This window comes from Furipterus horrens, unplaced genomic scaffold (assembly GCF_987537825.1).
Source record: "Furipterus horrens unplaced genomic scaffold, mFurHor1.1.pri manual_scaffold_10, whole genome shotgun sequence".
Lineage (NCBI taxonomy): Eukaryota > Metazoa > Chordata > Mammalia > Chiroptera > Furipteridae > Furipterus > Furipterus horrens.
Window position 1 is genome coordinate 40,475,788 of NW_028327180.1, and position 18,802 is coordinate 40,494,589.

At 48.0% G+C, this 18,802-nt stretch overlaps 1 long non-coding RNA gene across 1 annotated transcript; it reads right to left on the minus strand.

The window, feature by feature from the left end:
* Positions 1-15,088: 15,088 nt before the first annotated feature.
* On the minus strand, positions 15,089-17,409 carry LOC149999730 (uncharacterized). The gene is made up of 3 exons (XR_016513535.1): positions 17,310-17,409; positions 17,141-17,233; positions 15,089-16,791 (listed from the first exon to the last, which is right to left on the minus strand). It is a non-coding gene; the product is annotated as an uncharacterized LOC149999730 (long non-coding RNA).
* Positions 17,410-18,802: the final 1,393 nt, after the last annotated feature.

Consider the following 18,802-nt stretch of genomic DNA (forward strand, 5'->3'; position numbering starts at 1 on the left):
AAAGTTTAGATGAGTTCACACTTGGGAGGTTTTGGGGCACAGAGCAGTGCTGGGCAGACAGCAAGCCTGCCTGCAAATGTTAATGGGTCTTTTTAAAAGTAAATAAATACAGAATAGAATTGCAAAGAGCGAAAGTGGCTAGAAAGAAGAGACTGGATGGACCTGATTTAGATGGGGAAATCAGGGAGGCTTCCCTGAGGAGGCGACCTTTGAGCTGAAACCTAAAAGAGGATGAGGAGCCGCTCATGTGCAAAGTGGGTGTTGAGAGGTTCAGTCAGTGGGGAGCAGCAGGGTCAAAGGCTCTGTGGCAGGACCATGTTTAGGCATTTCACAAATGGCACAGAGGCAGTGTGCCTGGAACAGGAGTAGGGCCATAATTAGAGTAAGTCTCTAGGTTGCATTATGGAATTTAAGCTAAAGGCACACTAGGGTGCCACTGCAGGGTTTCAGGTGGGGGAGGAGTGAGGTTTGATTTGCAGCCAGACTTATGGCTCACATCCTGATTTCTGAGTGCATTTATTGAGCACCTACTAGACCCCAGGCTCTCAGAAGGTGATACCACACAAAAGCAGAATTGTTCCTGACCAAGCTGGGAAACAGAAAGACAGTGAATATGCCCACACACTTCCGTCTCAACTCAGAGAATGCAGCCCACCAGTCGTGCTCTGGGTGTGGATGGCCCTGGGTTCGAGTGCCAGCTCTGCCACTTCCCAGCCACATGGCCTGTCCTCAGTTTCCCCTTCTTGTCACTGAGTGGTCTCATGGATGGAACAAGGTGATCCACATCCAGTGGTTCACAGGTACTGTCACTTTTCAAATGCTCCCTCATGTCTTAAAAAGTGAAACTTATACCCACCGTACACAACCTAGCAATTCCACTCCTAGGAATTTACCCAAGAAAAACAAGAGCATGTGTCCACACAGAGACTGATCCCCACATGCTCAGAACAACTTTAGCCATAATAGCGTCAAACTGGAAACCATCTAACTGTGTTTTGTTTTGATTTAATAATACAAATAGCCAACCTTTCCCTAAAACATACACATACATACACACACACAGAGGGAGTTAATCAACTGCAAGAGTTTCCTTCATTTCTGATATAGAATTTCAATTTTAACACACATAATGGATAAGCTTTTAGAAACTTATCTTACAAAATGTATTTTATAAAATTAAAGAAAATAAAATTAAGAATGTTCTCAATCAAACATTGTCTTCTCTGAGTGAATTGTTCTCTTTAACCCCACAATAGAACTTGAATGATTGTATCTTTATTGTGCATTGTCTAAGAAGTTCATTAATTTTTTTCAGGTCATCCAAGTCATTCTCACAACAATTCTCTAAAATATAGTAGATAAATCACTTCTATTTTTATAGCTGGTGACAGTAAGAAATAGAGGCAAAAATCCATTTTTGAGCTAAGACTAGAACTCAGAGCTCAATACCAATTCATTGCATTTTTAAGGATTCTTTTTTCTTGTTAGGTTTCAGAGTGGTCTGCTAATTCAGAGTCAAACAGGGCTAATTCTTTAATACAATAATGGTGCCCAGCTCTGGTGTCTTTAGAATGAAGTTATTCTTAGTTTTTCTTTGAAATGTTTGAATTTTCCAACAATGAGCCCTTAATGCTTCATACATGAGTAATGCTTAGCTTTATCTGGAAAGTACTGGATGAAAGGTTTAATGTCAAGGCAGAGCACATATGGTTAAGGGCAGTATAAATTTAAACAGTTTGTGAACAAATAAACACACAGTAGTCCATGCAAACCACAGAACATTCCTGTCATAAAAAATGAGCGAAGTTGAGAGAAACGCAACAACGCAGACGAACCCCAGAGTCATGCCACTGTGCCTAAGAAGCCAGACACAAAGGAGGGCACTCTGGGTTGTACCTAGAAAATGCAAGTGAATTCAGTGACCCAAAGCAGATCAGTGATTGTTACAAAAAAACCCGAGGGAACTTTTGCGGGCAATGGATGTAATCGCTGTCCTGATGGTTTCACAGGTGGGCGTGTGCACATCTTAAATACAGGGGTAGGCAAAAGTAGCTTTACAGTTGTGAGTATTATATTTTATTCATTAATTGTTGTATTATTTATTTGTAATATTTGTTTTCTTATTATTGCTCTTATTTTGTGTTCTTACTTATAATTTGTCTTTTAGGTAATGATGGCTGGTAATTAAACCTACTTTTGCCCACCCTTGTATTTGCAGTCTCTTATATGCCAGCTATAACTCAATAAAGCTTAAAAGACAAAATGAAATAACCAACAACAACAACAAAAAATCACTTAGCCCAGTGCCCAGGGGACAGCGGGTACCCACTGGGTTGGGGACTTAATAGCCATTATTAGCACATGCTGGACAGGGGAATTAAGGAGAAGCCTCCTAAAGCCAGAGACCAGGACCACAAGCTTGCCTCCCAAATTCTCCTCTTCTCTGCCCTCCCCCCGCCCCCATCCTGGGAAAGGAGCCTGGCCACATCTGCTCTCCGCCAATGAGACACAAGATTAATCATGGCCATAAACACACTGGGCGCCGCCTAAATATTTCATAGATCTGTGCGTGCGCTCGCACACGGCACACACACTCACATGCAGCTGGTGGGCTGGCTCGCTCGTTTTTTTAATATTCTGCTTGTCTTTAAAGGAGGCTTCAGGTAGACCAATGGCTAGACCCCCTCCCCTTCTGTATTTTTTTCATTCCTTCCCCTGCTAGAGGAGTCTCAAGGAAAAGGGAGGTGAAGTTGAGGGAAGCCTTTGGCCCCAGGTTGAAGGAAGGAATCAGATTCCCTGACTGCCTCTCTGAAGGTAGCAGCTGTGCTGGGGGCATATAGGGAGTAGCAGGGGGTCTGGGAAAGTGGCCAAGAGCCCCCTCCTCCTTCCCAGAGGCTCAATAAACACTCATTCATACATTTGATAAACGTTTCCTGGGGCTGTAGAGTGTGGTGGTTTAGAGCACATACTTGGGACCAGAGAGACTTGGGTCCAATTCAGCCTCCATGACTTCTTGGCTGTGTGACATCAGTTTCCTCATCTGCAATATGGGGATAATAATAGTATCCTATGTTGCTGGGCTGCTTGCTGTCTGAGGCTGAAATTAGATCTAAAATCCTGATAATGTTCTCAATGTGGGGCCAGGTATACAGTAGGTGCTCAATCAATGTAGCTATCATGACAGGGGTATTCCTACTGTTTGCTGAGCTGTGGGCCCTGTCCTGGGAGCTAGGCATGGAGCAGTGAAGGAGACAAATTGTTACCTGCCACCATACTCAGATTTTATTTCCTCTTTCATCCCTGTACTTTATATATGGAGGTTCAAAGCCACAGAAAGGTTTGTCAGGGGCTCGTGCAGGATATGGTTGAAGGAATCCAGAGATGCCTCAATGATCTCAAGGCCTCTTCTTTTGTTTATGGGGAAACTGAGGCAGAGAGAGAGAGCGAGTGCACGTGTGCGAGAGCCAGCTCCCAGGCCTCCACCTCTGAGCCCAGCCCTGAGCTCCAAGAGGGACCTGAGATATTCCCAGTCATATTCCTGCCTGTCCTTGGCTCTGCAGCTGTGGGAGCAACCTGCCTGCAATTTACCAAGTGTGACAGTGTCTTGGCCCAATGGTATAGCCTCAGCCAGAGGCATCTGCAGGACTGTCACCTCCCACTCCAGGTCTCAGTGATAGACCAAGGAAGCAGGAGTCAGGTGCTTACTGGGTACCAGAGCCCAGGTGGCCTAGTGCTTCTGCCAACTTGGGGCAGCTCAAGACTCTCAATGACCCCAAGAATAGATGGATTATGACCCCATTTTATGGATGTGGAAACTGAGGTACCAGGATGAGACACAGTCACTCCAGGTGGCACAGATACTCATCTGAGTCACTCCTCTTGCTAGAGGGGCATGGATTGGAGCTACAGACAAGCAGTGACAGAGACAGACCCAGGTTCCGCCCTCTCTGGGCTAATGTCTAGGGTGGAGATTGGGCAAAAAGCAATAAACATTAAAAATAATTGTATATTATGTTGGTTAATAAATGTTATGGGGGGAAAAGGAAGCAGGGAAGGGCATATGAAGTGCCAAAGATGAAGGATGGTGAAAATTATAAATGGGGGGAGGCCTCAATGAGCAGGTGACATCTGAACAGACACCTGGAGGAGGTAAGGGAGATTACTATGTAAGTATCTGGAGAAAGGGTGGTCAAGCAGAGTGAATAGCCTGTGCAAAGGCCCCGGGGCAGGACCATGCCCAGCATGATGGAGGAACAGTAAGGAGGTCCATGTGCCTAGAGCAGAGTAAGCAAGGGGGGACAGAGGGAGGGGTGAGAGCAGGGAGGGGACAGGACAGGTTGTGCAGCACCTTGTGGGCAACGAGTAGGACTTGGGCTTTTACCAGGAGGTGAGAGCCAGGAAGGGCTATGGGCAGAGGGACCACACCTGACTCAGGTGCTCACAGGTGCCCTCTGGTGGTTGCTATGGGGAGGACAGGCTATGGGAGGTGAGGACAGGAACCAGGTTGGACAGTTTATATTATGGTCAATGACAGAGAAGGGGGTGGGGCAGATTGAGCCCAGGTGGTCTGGGAAGGCATTTCTAAAGAGACCAATGAGAAGCAGCTGTAGTTAAGACCTAGGATAAGAAAGGGTGTTTCAGGCAGAGAGTACAGCCAATGCAAAGGTCCTGAGCCAGGAACAAACCTGGCCTATGTGAAGAACAGCTTGGAGATAGTGAGATGGGGAGGGGGATGTGGGAAAAGGATGCAGATTCCAGACCACACAGAGCCCTGTGGGCGGCAGTGAGGAGAGTTGAGTTTTAGTCTAAGGCAATGGGGAGCCATAGGGAAGCTTTGAGCAGGGGAGGGGCACAGCAGGATGGATGGTGTGGCAGGCAAAATATTGTCTCCCCAAAAGATGTTCTCATCCTAATCTTGGAACCTGTGAATAAGGTACCTTACATGGTATAGTGGGAGGAATACTGTACCCCCAGAACTCATGACCACCCAAAACCCCAGAATGTGACCTTATTTGGAAATAAGGTCTTTGTAGGTGTAATTAGTTAAGGATCTCATATGAAATCATCTTGAATCTGAGGTGAGCCCTACATTCAGTGTCTGGTGTCTGTGTAAGAAGAGGAAAGGACACAGAGCACTAGGAGAAGCAGGCCATGTGAAGACAGAGACAGAGACTGGAGCAATGCTGCCACAAGCTAAGGGACACCTGGGTCATTTAAACTGGCAGTGGTTATGTATAGATGATGAGTACACGAAACAAGAGTTAATAAAGCTATTGTAATAATCATAACCGACACGTCTTTTTCCATATAAACAACTGTAAACCTACTTTTACCCACCCCTGTATATTTAACCACAATAAAAAATACTTTCAGCCCTGGCTGGTGTGGCTCAGTGGACTGAGTGCCGGTCTACAAACCAATTCAATTCCTGGCCAGGGCATATGCCTGGGTTGCAGTAATGTTGTTTCTCTCCTTCTCTTTCTCCCTCCCTTCCTCTCTCTCTCTTTCTCTGAAAAATAATAAATAAATAAAATCTTTAAGAAATATTTTTAAATTTTACAAAGTAATATTTGGGGATCCTGAGCTTTCTTCTGGGGTGAAAATGTTTTGGAACTAGATAACTGCAGTACAACACTGGGAACGTACTAAATGCACGGACTTGGTTAATTTTGTGAATTTCAACTCAATAATTAACAAGTACTCAAAAAAATAAAAATAAATCTTCTTGCCTTGGGTGACTCACATTGATGCAGATGCTTCCAGAACTTTCTCCTTCCACGTCATTGTTCTGCAGCTTCCACTTGCCCCGATTCCTGTACCCCAGACAGCGGTCAGCGTCCGCCCACGTAACTGATGTCCTTTATCACGGCTGCGAAGTTTTCCTTTACGCAAAGAGAAGGGGTCGCGCGCCCCCTGGTGGTGGGCTTCCGGTAGTTTCCAGTTATTGGTACTTCAGTGCCAAAACGAAGGTGGTTGGACGCGTGTCTCTGTAGCTCTAGAATAGGAGCAGAGGCCGAGTTTGGTTTATTTTGAATTCCAGTGGATGCTGCAGACACCTCTCTCTGTCCTCACGTGGGTGAGGATGTGTGTTTGGTGTGCCCCTCCCCTCAAAAACCCTCCCAGGGCTTCTTAGTGCCCCTGGAATAAAACCCCAATCCTCCTCTCGGCACCTAAGGCCCTGCATAACCTGTCCCCATCCCCTCCCTGCCTCTCCCTGCCCTTCCCTCCTTCTTCCCTCTCTGCCCATCGCTCACCCTGCAGTGGGCACATAGGCCTCCTGGCTGTTTCTCAAACACATGCACGGTCCTGCCCAAGGACCTTTGCCGGAGCTGTGCTTTCTGCTGGGACTGCTCCTCCCTCTTACCCGCTTCTCCAGGGGGACTCAAACCACAGCTCCCGTGTCACTTACTCATTGAGGAGAGAGGTGAGTGTGTCTGAGAGAGAATGCGAGGCTATCCAAGGGGAGAAGCCAGGCAGACACCGGAGAGGAGGGAGTGGGGCGCTGGGGACAGACAGGGTTGGGGAGGATGTGGTTGGGGACTGGGGGTGGGGGGGGATGTACAGCCAGCCCAGTGTGGACCGCCGCCCGCCACCAATACACTAGCTCTCCTACATCAACACTCACCAGAGCTACAGGAAATATTTTCTCTCCAGCTGACACTTTTGGCAAAATACAATTCCTCCAGCTTTTTTCCGTACAAAAAATATGTCCATCAAAACCGTCCCAGTGGTGCCAGCGGGAGAGGAAAGCCACTGGACCTGGTCCGAGGATGGCAGAAATGGCCCTAGGGAGAAAGAGTTGCAATGCAGCAGCCTCACTTCTCCCTGCAGTTGGAGGGCAACTAAAAGCAGTAAGAATAATAGTAAAATGTCAGCTGCTGAGCACCCACCATGATTGGACACTTTCCTATCTATGCCTGCTCCAGGTGCCTGTCCAAGTCAATGATTATTATCCCCGTTTTTCAGATGAGGAAGCTGAGTCCAGAGAGGGTAAGACTCTTCCCCAAGATCACACAGCAGATCCAGGCTGAACCCAGACCCTAAGGGACTTCCCAGGGGGATGGCCAGAGGAGCCTCCACCCAGAAGGAAGGGGGAGGCATCCCATCAGCATACCCTGAGAGCCTCAAGCAGGTGCCAACCAATAGCTCCAGCTGGGACCAGTTAAGTCAGTCTGTGACTTACACCGGAAACTAATGTGATGTTGCATGTCAACTATTGAAAAAAGAAGAAAGGAAAAAGGAGGGAAAATCAGTTTGTGACTGTGTGGAGCCTTGAAGAAGGTACACTAGCTGAGAAGGCCCCAGGCTGGTCATGTCTTCTGCAACTGCCTGCATTGTCCCTGTCACACCCTAGTCCCCACAAACCCCTAAGCTCAGGGTGAGTGTGACGGAAGCAGCTGTGCAACCTTAAGTTGCTTAACTTCTCTGTGCCACAGTTCCCCTATTGGTTGAAATAGACGTAAAAAATAATAATAATAATCCCTACCTCCCCATTAAAGCCATTAATGTTCAAAAAATACTTGGGAAAGGTGCAACCTCGAGAAAGGCAGCAGGAAGATGGCTGTGGTCCTGGAGCCCCAGCTGCTGCCTGTTTCTGTGGCCAGCGATTGACTTTTCTAGAACATTGCCCCTCCTCCCAGCTTCCATCCAGAGCCAGCTCGGCCACATAAATCCCGCTTTACGGCTGTTATTGACGGGAGCAGGGAGAGCAGCCCCAGCAAGGCCCAATTAATTTTCCCGTCTGGCATCTGTGCGCCTGGCGAATTTCTGAGCTCCTGGAGGGAGGGGGTAGAGCAAGCTGGGGACAGGCCAAGCTGAGGACAAGGTCATGGGCATGCCAGGGCATTCTAGATAACCCCCATCAGAGGAGCACTGTTCAGGGAGTCCCAGATTCTGAGCTGCAGACCCTTGTCTGGAGGGTGGAATAGGAGATGGCTCTAAGCTCTGTGTATGGGACAGAATTTGCAGTTTTTATTAGGATGAAAATGAGGGTTTCACTAGAGACATTTGAGCAAAAACCCCAAAGGAGGTGAGAGAGGGAGCCATATAGCTTTCTGAGGGAACAGCTTGCCAGCAAAGGGAACAGCTCGTGCATAGGCCCTGGGGCAGAACTGTGCTTGATGTCTTGGAGAAACAGTTGGGAGACCCACGTGGCTGTAACAGAGTGAGTGAGACTGAGAAAGAAAGGAGGTAAAGGCAGAGAGAGGACGGAGGCAGGTCATACAGGACCTTGTGAAGATGACTTGGGCTTTTACCCCCAGGGAGGTGAGAGCTTAAGACTCAAGTGCTCACAGCGCCCTCTGGCCACTGGGAAGAACAGTTGACTGCTCCACAGTGAAAACAAAACTCAGTTCATAAATTCTCCTTATTGCCCCCACAGGCTATGTGCCCCAGGCCTCCTTGCTCCCTAAGAGGAAAATTAGCACCTGTGAAGAGTTTTTAAACACTCTCAACAAGCTCTGTGCAATGATAGAAATGGTCTATATCAGTCCTGTCCAATATGGGAGCCACCAGGGACATGTGGCTTCTGAGTAGTTAAAATGAGTGCAATGCAACTATGAGACTACATTTCAAACTATTTGTTTATTTATTTTTTTTAAATTTCAGTAAAATACAAAACATAAAGCTTACCATTTTAACCATTTTTAAGTGTACAGTTTAGTTCATTAACTACATTCACATTGTTGTGCAGCCATCACCACCATCCATCTCCAGAACTTTCTCACCTTCCCAAACTGAAACTCTGTCACCATTAGACACTAACTTCCCATCCCCTTCCCCCAGCCCCTGGCTCCCACCATCTACTTTCTGTCTCTATGAATCTGACTCCTCTAGGGGTCTCATGTGAGTGGGATCACACAGTATCTGTCTTTTTGTGTCTGGCTCATGCCACTGAGCATAATGTCCCCAAGGGTCATCCACATTGTAGCAGGTGTCAGAATGTCCTTCCTTTTTGGGCCTGAATAATATTCCAGTACCTGGATGGACCACACTGTGTTTATCCATCATCCACCCGTGGACACTGGGGTTGCCTCCACCCCTTGGCTATTGTGAATAATGCTGCTATAAACATGGGTGTACAAATGTCTCTTTGAAACCCTGCTTTCAATCAAATTTCATTTAATTTTAACTAATTTAAATTTAAATAGCCACGTATGGCTACTGTACTAAACAGTGTGGCTCTAGGAGGATTGAAAGAGAATTGAAAAGAATGAATTGTCTCTTTCTTCATGTAATTTAATGACTTGTCTAGACCAACAAATGGCATCTTTTAAACCACCTACACTTATTAGTGCCCCACTTGTCCCACTTGTTCACCTGTTTTGAGTGTTCCCTTTTTGTCTAGCCTTGTACCTGGAAAAGACACAACACTGACCTCTTGGTGTAGCACTGACAGTTCCAGCCCAATAGACATCTGCTGCGATGAGCAAGAAAAGGTGGGGGAGCCCAGAGAAGGTCCCTGAGCCACCCTGGGAGTCAAGAAAGGTTTTCTGGAAGAGGCAGCCTCTGTGCTGACCCCCAAGGATGAGACAGAGGCAATGGTGAGATGGGGGAGTGTGCTCTGGTTGGAGGGACCAGCAAGAGCAAGGACCTGGAAGCCTGAAGGAGAAAGATGAGCACATTTGGCAGAGCAGCATAGTCATGAAGGGGGTGGAGGGATGAGTCATTACTTTGCCTCTGAGGGAAGTAATGACATACTCCTTGTACAGATGGGAAAACTGAGGCTCAGAGGCCAAGCCACTTTCTCCAAGTCAAATGGCTGGGAAGAAGAGCAGCCTCATTTGTAAAATGGACCTTTGAAGTCCTTCTTCACTCTCACCTCCTAACCCTGACATCCCTTCTATGACCTTGAGATTAAAAACAACAACAAATAATAACAAGAGTAGTAGTATTTGTTGAGCACTTTCTGTGTGCTGAGGACTATCTTCAATGCTATATATACAACAGGGGTCAGCACGGGGGACCCGTTTCAGACATTTTTAAGTGGTTGAAAAAAATTAAAAAATAATATTTTGGGACACACAAAAATGATATGAAATTCAGGTTTCGGTGCCCATAAATAAAGTTTCATTGGCACAGAGTGACACCCATTTTTTACACATGGTGGCTTTCACACAATATCAGAGTGGACTCTGTGGCCGACAAAGTCGAAAATTGTGCCTCTCTGGCTTGTTACAGAAAAAGTTCGCTGGCCCCTACTGTTAGTGTATTAACTCCTTGCAATGGCTATGTGAGTTAGATGCTGTTGCCTTTCTCAATTTTACAGGTGAGGAAACTGAGGCACACAGAATTAAGTGGCTTAGCTAAGGTTACAGTGGATTAGTGGCCGAACAGAGATTTAAACTCAAGTCTGTTGGACTCCCTGGACAGTGCTCTCAGTTCCTCACCATCGTTGGTCATGCCCTCTGGCCCAATCCTCAGCACTTGGGGCTGCGAGTATCTGGGTCCCGCTCTTTCTTCCCCAGCCTCGTGAAGGGGTAAGTGGTCAGCAAGTAAGCTCCAGATTCCACCCTGCTCCCTCCCCTGGGGACCATCCGGGAAGACAGCCAATTAAGAGCAAATCAATTAAGCAAACTGCTGCCTTGTTTTTCTGACTTCGGTCAAGAGGCTCACATTCTGGGATGGCCAACTTGGGTTCAAGCAAATGCATTTGTGGACAGATCTGAGAAAGGACCACAAGATTGGGAGTTTGTACAAAGAATTCTGACCCAGTCCCCTGGGAGACTGCGACATTGGATTGTATAATCTGATCCCTGTTGGGGATGTGGGGGTTACTGCATGAGCAAACATTGGGAGAGGGGAACCTGTGGAAAGGAGAGCCTTCTTCAGAAGATGAACTGCTCAGTGTGACCAGGAGTGTGAGGGGAAAAGAAGGCTATAATTTGTGCATTTTACTTGTCAATCAAGTGATGAAGGTTGCTATTTCTTTGTCACATGCTATTTGAAAGATTTGACATTTGAAAAAAGATGTGTCATAATGCAGGCTCTTCCTGCTGCACTTAAACCTGGAACGATAAGATTAGCACACTACAGACTTTATGGAGCCTGAAAACAGAGAAATGCAAAGAAAGCAGAGCAGAAAGACAAAAAGAAATGAGCTCCTTGATCCTGCCACACCTGAAGCTCACATTCACCAGGACTTCCCTCTTAGAACCTAAGCATTTATGCATATGGCTTCTGTGTGGTAACTAATAATGCTCCCACCAAATATTTCCTGATATTCACTTTCTAGGATATGGAATGTTAGATTATTACTCAGTAAATTTTACTCAACCACTCCCCAAACTCCATGGGAATAATATACTTCCCTGTCCCACTGATGTCAGGCCCAGCCATGTGACTTGCTTTGGCCAGGGCAACATGAGCACAGGTGACAGTGTGCCAGTTCTGAGCCTAGGCCCTAAGACTGCCTGTTTCTGTGTGCCCTCTTGTGCTCCTGCCTTTGCCATGAGACAGATATGTCACGAGTAGTCACTAATTCAAGGAAGATGAGAAATACAGGGACCAGATCTGTACTCAATTCACAGGTTAGGACCTAGCCCAGCTGCCCTGCAGATGTGTAAATGAGAACTAAATGCTTGTTCTGTACATCAGGGATCTGGTGGATATTTGTCACACAGCAATAGCTGACTATCACATGAGCACATGTTATAGGATTGCACTTCTGGTTTCTTTGACTGGTTGGATTGGGTGGGACTGTGTAACAAGTCATGGCAGACAGAACAGGAAATGGCCTGTGACACTTCTGGAGCAGAAAATTTATCGCTAGTGAGAGGCCCTCCAGGGCTCTCTTTCTGTATGCCACAGAGACCAGCCCTATTCCAAACAGTGGCTGCTCCATCCACCAGGGCCCTGGCATCAGGTGACATGGGACAGGTCCCCAGCCGCAAAAATAAAATAAAATAAAATAAAAAAATAAAAAACTCACAGTGAATAAACAGTATAAGTGGAGAATACTTAAACCTTTGACATCATTAGCCTCTGAGACGTGGGGCTGTGTGTCACTGCAGCAAAACCAAGCACATCTTTTTTTTTCTTTTTTGAGGTTTTATTTATTTATTTTTAGAGAGAGGGGAAGGGAGGGAGAAAGAGAGGGAGAGAAACATCAATGTGTGGTTGCCTCTCATGCGCCCCCAAATGGGGACCCGCCTACAATCCAGGCATGTGCCCCAACCAAAAATTGAACCGGTGACCTTTTGTTTCACAGGCCGGCACTCAATCCACTGACCCACACCAGCCAGGGAAGCACATCTTGATACAATAGGAAAGGAAGGTTTTTGATAGTTTGGCAGAGAGAGGAGGCGTATCTGTAAGCCCTAACATTGTTCAGACCTACTTGTTGGAATTTAAATAAACAAAACTCAGTACCTCCCCCAGGGCAGCTTCATGTAGCCACCACCCATGCTTTCAGTTCCTCCCACGATCCCACTGTGATCACATGAGAGGGGGTGTCATAACCAGATACCCAGAACTCCATCCTTGGTGAGAGATGGCATGCTGGCTCGTTTTATTCTAAGTGCATTGTAACCAAGTGATATGTGGTCAGTGCAGGTATTTCCACTTTCTGGACCTTGTGTGATGTAGGCCACAGTGCTTCTTGGCTTGTGTTGAAGTCTTCAAAGGTAGCATCTTTTATTTCTGCCTCCCTAACTTTTCTTGCCTGCAAACACTCCCTGCTGCGTACTTACTTATTACTCTATTTCATGGACTCTGAGATGCGTTTGTGGGAGGCAGTTAAACAGACATGAGCAGAGCACGGACGATGGGCCAGGTACAGAGGGTCTCCATGGTGGGAAGCCCTGGGTGCCTGGCAACAGGCAAAACTGGGAAAACAAGGACCTAGCACCGGGGTAACCTTTCCTCCCCTAGCATATCTCTGGTCACCTGGTTTAGACACTCAGACCCCTTTCCTGTCACTGGTCATGCAGTTCGAACCCTCCCCTCACCTTTCCTCCCCTGGCATGTGGCTAGTCATGTGGTAGACCCCGAAGAGTGGCCTTAAGTGACTCCGGTGCCTGCATGACCACTCCCTTAAGCATCAGCCTCTAGGGATGACATCTAGGCCTCAGTTGTGTTGCATCTCCAGGCCCAGAAAAGCAAAACCAGACAAGCAATACCATGGCTGCCTGAGGACCAGCTGCATTGACCAATGACCCCCTAGAGCACCAACCAATCAGTAGGGACCACAACTCTGAAAGGACACACCTTGAAAGCTGATAGTCTATTGAAGTCCTCCCCTGAAACCTCCAGATAAATACCCTCAAGGTGGAGGATGCAGTGTGGGTCTCCCCCACACACCCCCGGCCTCCGCCCAACTTCCTCCAGGTTACCTTTACCTTTCTCTCTCCTAACCTCCAAGGGCCCTTCCTTTGCTCTGTAACTTGTTTCCTGAGCCTATATCTTCTTCCGTGCATTTCTTCTACATCTGCAACTTTCTAAATAAACTTCCTCTTATAGTGCGAGTCCTGCCTCTGAATTTTCTTAGCCAGAACTGAAGTACCAAGGTTGCTGAACCGAGGTCCAATCGCCAGTAACAGATGGTGTCATTCTTGCTGTCAACACAATCAGACAGAACAGTCATGTTTATTTTATATCCTGCTAAGGAAGAAAACAGCCCCACCAGTTACCGAATTTTTCACACTATAAGATGCACCTAGGTTTAGAGGAGAACAAGAAAAAAAAATTCTGAACCAAGTGGTGTGTACGAAAATATTTAATAAAATATAACAGAATAACATTTCAACCATGTAAAGTGAACAGCAGGCAACAGCCGTATTAAGAACCATCATCACTGTCATTAACAAATGAGGAGAGACTTTAAGGTTCAAGTACTTTTCTAGTTTTCTGGGAACCCCAAGAACTCATCATCACTAGTGTCAGAATTTATGAAGCTCAGTGGCTCACAATCACTAATATCACTTTCTTCGCTATCTTCATACTGACCAGATGCTCTGAGATTCAGCAGTAAAGTGGGACATTTAAGCGTCCCCAGGGGTTTTGGGTGGGCCCACCACTTCCTCTTCTAATAGCTGTCACCACCACTGACAGGTCAGGTAATACACATCACGGTCTGTGATGCAATATTTGCTCCATAAGATGCACAGACATTTTCCCCCCACTTTTGGGGAAAAATACGTGCGTCTTATGGAGCGAAAAATACAGTAAATTATGGAACAGGTGAATAAGACACATCCCAATTTCAGACATGTTAAAACTTGAAAATTGAGCATTACAGAATCAGTGAGATGTGGTATATTTGTGGTTTGTGACTGTCTCTTCTGCTTGACTCAGTAGGCAGAACATTGTTTGTCTTGCTTGGCCTTTGCTAAGTGCCTAAAATAGGGCCTGACACATAGTAGGTGCTCAATAAATATTGGCTGAATGAATGAATGAACTGTCTGACCTGATGCTAAGAGATTTGCAAGTGCTCTTGTTTCATCCTTACCATCAGGCACCATCAAGCTGCATTTTGCAGAGGGGAGACTATCCCCAGAAGGGAAGGGCACCTGCGCAAGGCCACACTTTCAAGCCTGAGATTGACCTCCCTGCCCGAGGCCTGGCTCCCCACTCACCAGTTCCAAACTGGGTATCCAGGGAAGCCCATGCCCGACTTCACCCCAACATCCTCCTTCCCCAGCCACATCTCCCCAGAACCTGTTTTGTGAAAACCTAATCACGCCTGCCTGAAATTCGACATCAAAATTACTGCCTAGCCCTTGACTCAGGGTAATTAAGAGCGTTTGGGGACGCCTTGCTTGATTAAAAGCAGATCATCCGTTCAGAATGAAAATTCAGAAGGCAAATTGCTTTTGTTGCCACCACGATGCTATTTTAAACAAGACTGGAGCTAATAAAGGCCGTCAGTGGGGCTGTCAGCCTGCTCAGGATGCATTTGCATGGCTTCCCCCTCCCCACCCCATCTGGGCCTTGGAGGGACCCCTGTCAGGGCATCGGATCCTCAACATTGCCCCCAAACTCCTCCCATCTCACGGACACCCCAGCGTTTGCCTACCTGTTCCCACCACCCCTCTCCCTCCTGGATCCCAGCCTCTGCCTCCTCATTGGCCTCCCTGCCTCCAATCCTAAGCCTTCCTATCCACTCTTCCCAAAGGGCTCCCTGACCTCCATCTTCAGCCAACTAACCTCCCTTATTCTTCCAGACTTAGACGTCGTCTCCCCTGACCTCCAGGCCGGCTCAGGGGCCCCCTCTGGGCTCCTGCAGCTGCCTGCATGCCCCGTGTTGTAGCTCTCACCATCCATGTTGTCACTGCCTGGCCACCTGGACTGTGAGCTCTGGGAGAACAGGGCCAGGTCTGTCTTGGTCACTGCTACGTCCCTGGCACCCAGAACAAGTCCAAGCACTGGGGTGAGTGGTGCTAGGGACCCCGTGGATCCAACATCCAGCCCTCAAACAACCCCTCCCTGCCCTGAAGCTCACCATTCTGCAGGCCTGGAGCCCCAACTCCTACTTTTTAGTCGCTCTCTTCTCCAGCCAGTGAAGGAACCCCCATCAGTGCAATATTTCTCTAGCTAAAGAAAGGCCAGCCCCTCCGTCTAACTCCTTCCCCATCCCCAGGCCAAGGGACGGGTATGGGCTCCCCCACTGCAGAGGCTGATGGCTGTGCGTAGGGAAGAGGAAGGTCTGGTTCAGAGGAACTGCCATGGAAGTCCCTCTTGCAGTCTCACCTCAAGCCAGGGAACATGTAGTCTCATCAATTATGATAGGTCCAGTTATGAGGACAGTCATAGTTACAACTTGACAATCTTGCCATTAAGGGGCGTAAAAATGCAGCGGACCAATTGACAACATCTATCATCATTTAAAAACCGTGGGCATATGTATAGTTTAACCCAGCAAAATCATTTCTAAGAATTAACAATGCTAAGCAGGGGTTCTCACCCAAAGGGGACACTTGGTGATATCTAGGGACATCTGTGGTTGTCACACTGGGGGTGCTCCTGGCATGGAGTGGGTGGGGCCAGGGATGCTGCTCAACACCCCAGAGTCCCCAGGATGGTTCCCCTCAGAGAATAATCCAGCCAAAATGTCACCAGTGCCAAGGTAGGGTAGGGGGTCCCCGATGCCAGCTGTGTAGGGACACTGACTCTCTCTGACAGGCGTTTCCAAGAACTTTCCTATTCTGATTTCCTGTGAGCTGGACATAAACACCACCCTATTTTCCAGGTGCGGTAAACCAAGCCCCAGAGCAGCAAAGGCAGGGCCCAAAGTCATACAGTCCATTAAAAGGTCAGTCACTCAAGGGCAAGACATGTCATCTCTGTCTCACTCACTGATGGGTACCCAGCACGGGGCCCAGCACACAGTAGGTATTCAGGAGATGCTTAACAAAGAGCTGAGCTGGAACTCAAACTCAAGCTGGGTGATTGTTTTGGGTTGTTCTGATTGTCAGAGCCCCCTACTCACAGCCCTGGGCTGAGAGACCCCTTGGCTATCCCCCTTGTGTCCCCGCAACTCCGGGGCAGCTGAGCTCTACAGGCTAGGGGCCTCTGGGATCCAGGAGGTGGTGGCTGAAGCTTAACTTCCCTATTGTGGCCTCTGAAAAGGGAGCAGGTGTTGGCAACTTTGCGGAGGAGGCCCTAGTCACTGCCTTTGTGCCCTGAGCTGGTAGAATCCTCTGCTGGGAACCGGCCTCCTTTCAACCCACTCAATTCCACATTCCACCTTTGCTGGCCACATTCTCCACCTGAAAATCCAACATTCAGTTCAGAATGCGGTCTTTGTTCATCTCTTTTTGGCCTCCCCTGCTGTTTAATCGCTTCTTCTTGGAGCTGTGGGAGGAGAGAAAAGGGAGGGCAAGAGTAAATAAATAGGGAGGGGAAAATAAAAGAGATTCTCGAGTGTTCAGCAGAGGTTTGCATTGAATGGGATTTCGCCTGGCACTTTGAGATATTGACAAAGGCTGGTGAGGGGCAGGTGGGGGAGTCGGCCCGGCATCCAGCGGGCACGCTTGGCCTGGGCCGCTGCATTGAGATATCCACAAAAACAAATTCATCACGCTTGTCCTTATGATGGTCTGGCTGCCAGACATTCATTAACCCATGCCAGGAAGATGGCCATTCACGCTCTCCAGAAGGAAGGCTGGGGGGTGGGGCAGTCCTCTCTCTCCCCGTGACTTACTGTGTGATTTCAAAGGATCTGACTGCTATCTCTGTGCCTTGTCAATCTTTGGCCCTGCCCTGGCCAGGTGACTCAGTTGGTTGGAGCGTTGTCCTGTAATCAAAAGGTTGTGGGTTCAATTCCAGGTCAGGGCAGATACCTAGGTTGCAGGTTCAATCCCTGTTCTTACCTTGTGCGATCCCCTGGCCGGGCGTGTACAGGAGACAACCAACTGATGCTTCTCTCTCGAATCAATATTTTTATCTCTCCCTTTCTCTCTCTCTCTCTCTCTCTCTCTCTCTCTCTCTCTCTCTCTCGCTCGCTCTCTAAAAGCAAGGAAAAGTGTCCTCAGGTGAGGATTAAAAATCATTGGCCCTTTATGTTCCCACCTTGGAGAAATGTGGGATCTGGGGGTGCTCAGAGAGTCACCCCGCTGCTTCAAGGCTCTTTACGAGAGGCAGGGAGGATAGGAGAGGCCCAGAAGCTCTTCCCTGGCATGGCCAGATGGAGGACAAAAGTCACCATTTTAACATCATCTTGAGGCTTGTTCCCAGAAGGTCTCAGGAGCCTCCCTTCCCTGGGGAGGGCCTTTTCTGTAATAATAATCCATGCAATGTTTAACTCAGTTATTCAGGTCAAAATATTGACTGAGGTCCCCTGTGTGTCAAGCTGTGTGTTGGGTACTGGGGACACAGCAGCGACTGAGGCAGATGGGCCCAGCCCTGTTGGCGCCCACAGATGATCGTATGACTAAGCAGTTTCCAGCCTCAGGGGGATGAGGGCTTTGATGGGGGTCACAGAGGTGCTGTCAGACACACCCAGGGTAGCCTGAGTCATCACGCACCATTTCTCGCAGTGAGTGATGCCTGGTGTCGCAGGTCTTCTATGGGCAATCAGGAGAAAAACAAGTGAAGCAGAAAAAAGACCCAGCAAAGGGCACAGGGTGGGCAAAGTCCTGGCAGGGTGAATGGGCGTTCAGTGTGCAGAAAGAAGCCCAGAGAGAGGTGGGGAAGGGGAAGGCCAGGTTCAAAGCCCCCATTAGCCACATCACGAGACATGTGGTGAAGTGAGGTGGTGATAACGTTTATTCCCATTTTTCAGATGAGAAAACGGAGGCTGCTCAGTGGCGAGCTTGGCCGAGCCAAGGTCACAGGGCTTCCCTGCACTCACTGCTTTTCCACATGAACACCTTTACACTGAGAAGTGTTGAAATTAATGAAGTAGGGCCATCAGTGACCTTTCAAGGACAAAGGGCCCGTGTACGTGGAAAGGTGGTTCCGAGTTGCCCCAGGGATGAGTTTCCTAGCTGCCATAACCAAGGACCACAAATTTAGAGAAAATACTTAGTAAAACAACACAGATTGGTTCCCTGAGTAGTCCTGGAGGTCAGAAGTCTAAAATGGGCCTCATGGGGCTAAACCCAGGTGTGGGCAGGGCTGGTCATTCCTGAAGCTCCAAGGAGAACCATTTCCAACCATTTCCAACTTCAGAGGTGCCGCATCCCTGGCCCGTGGTCCCCTCCTCCATCCTCACACCCATCAGTGCAGCCTCTTCCACCTCTGACTCTGGCCCTCCTGCCATCCTCCATCTCAGGGTCCTTAACTTATTTCATCTGCAAAGTCCCCTTTTGCCATGGAAGACATCATAGTCACAAACTCTAGGGATTAGAATGTGGATGTGTTT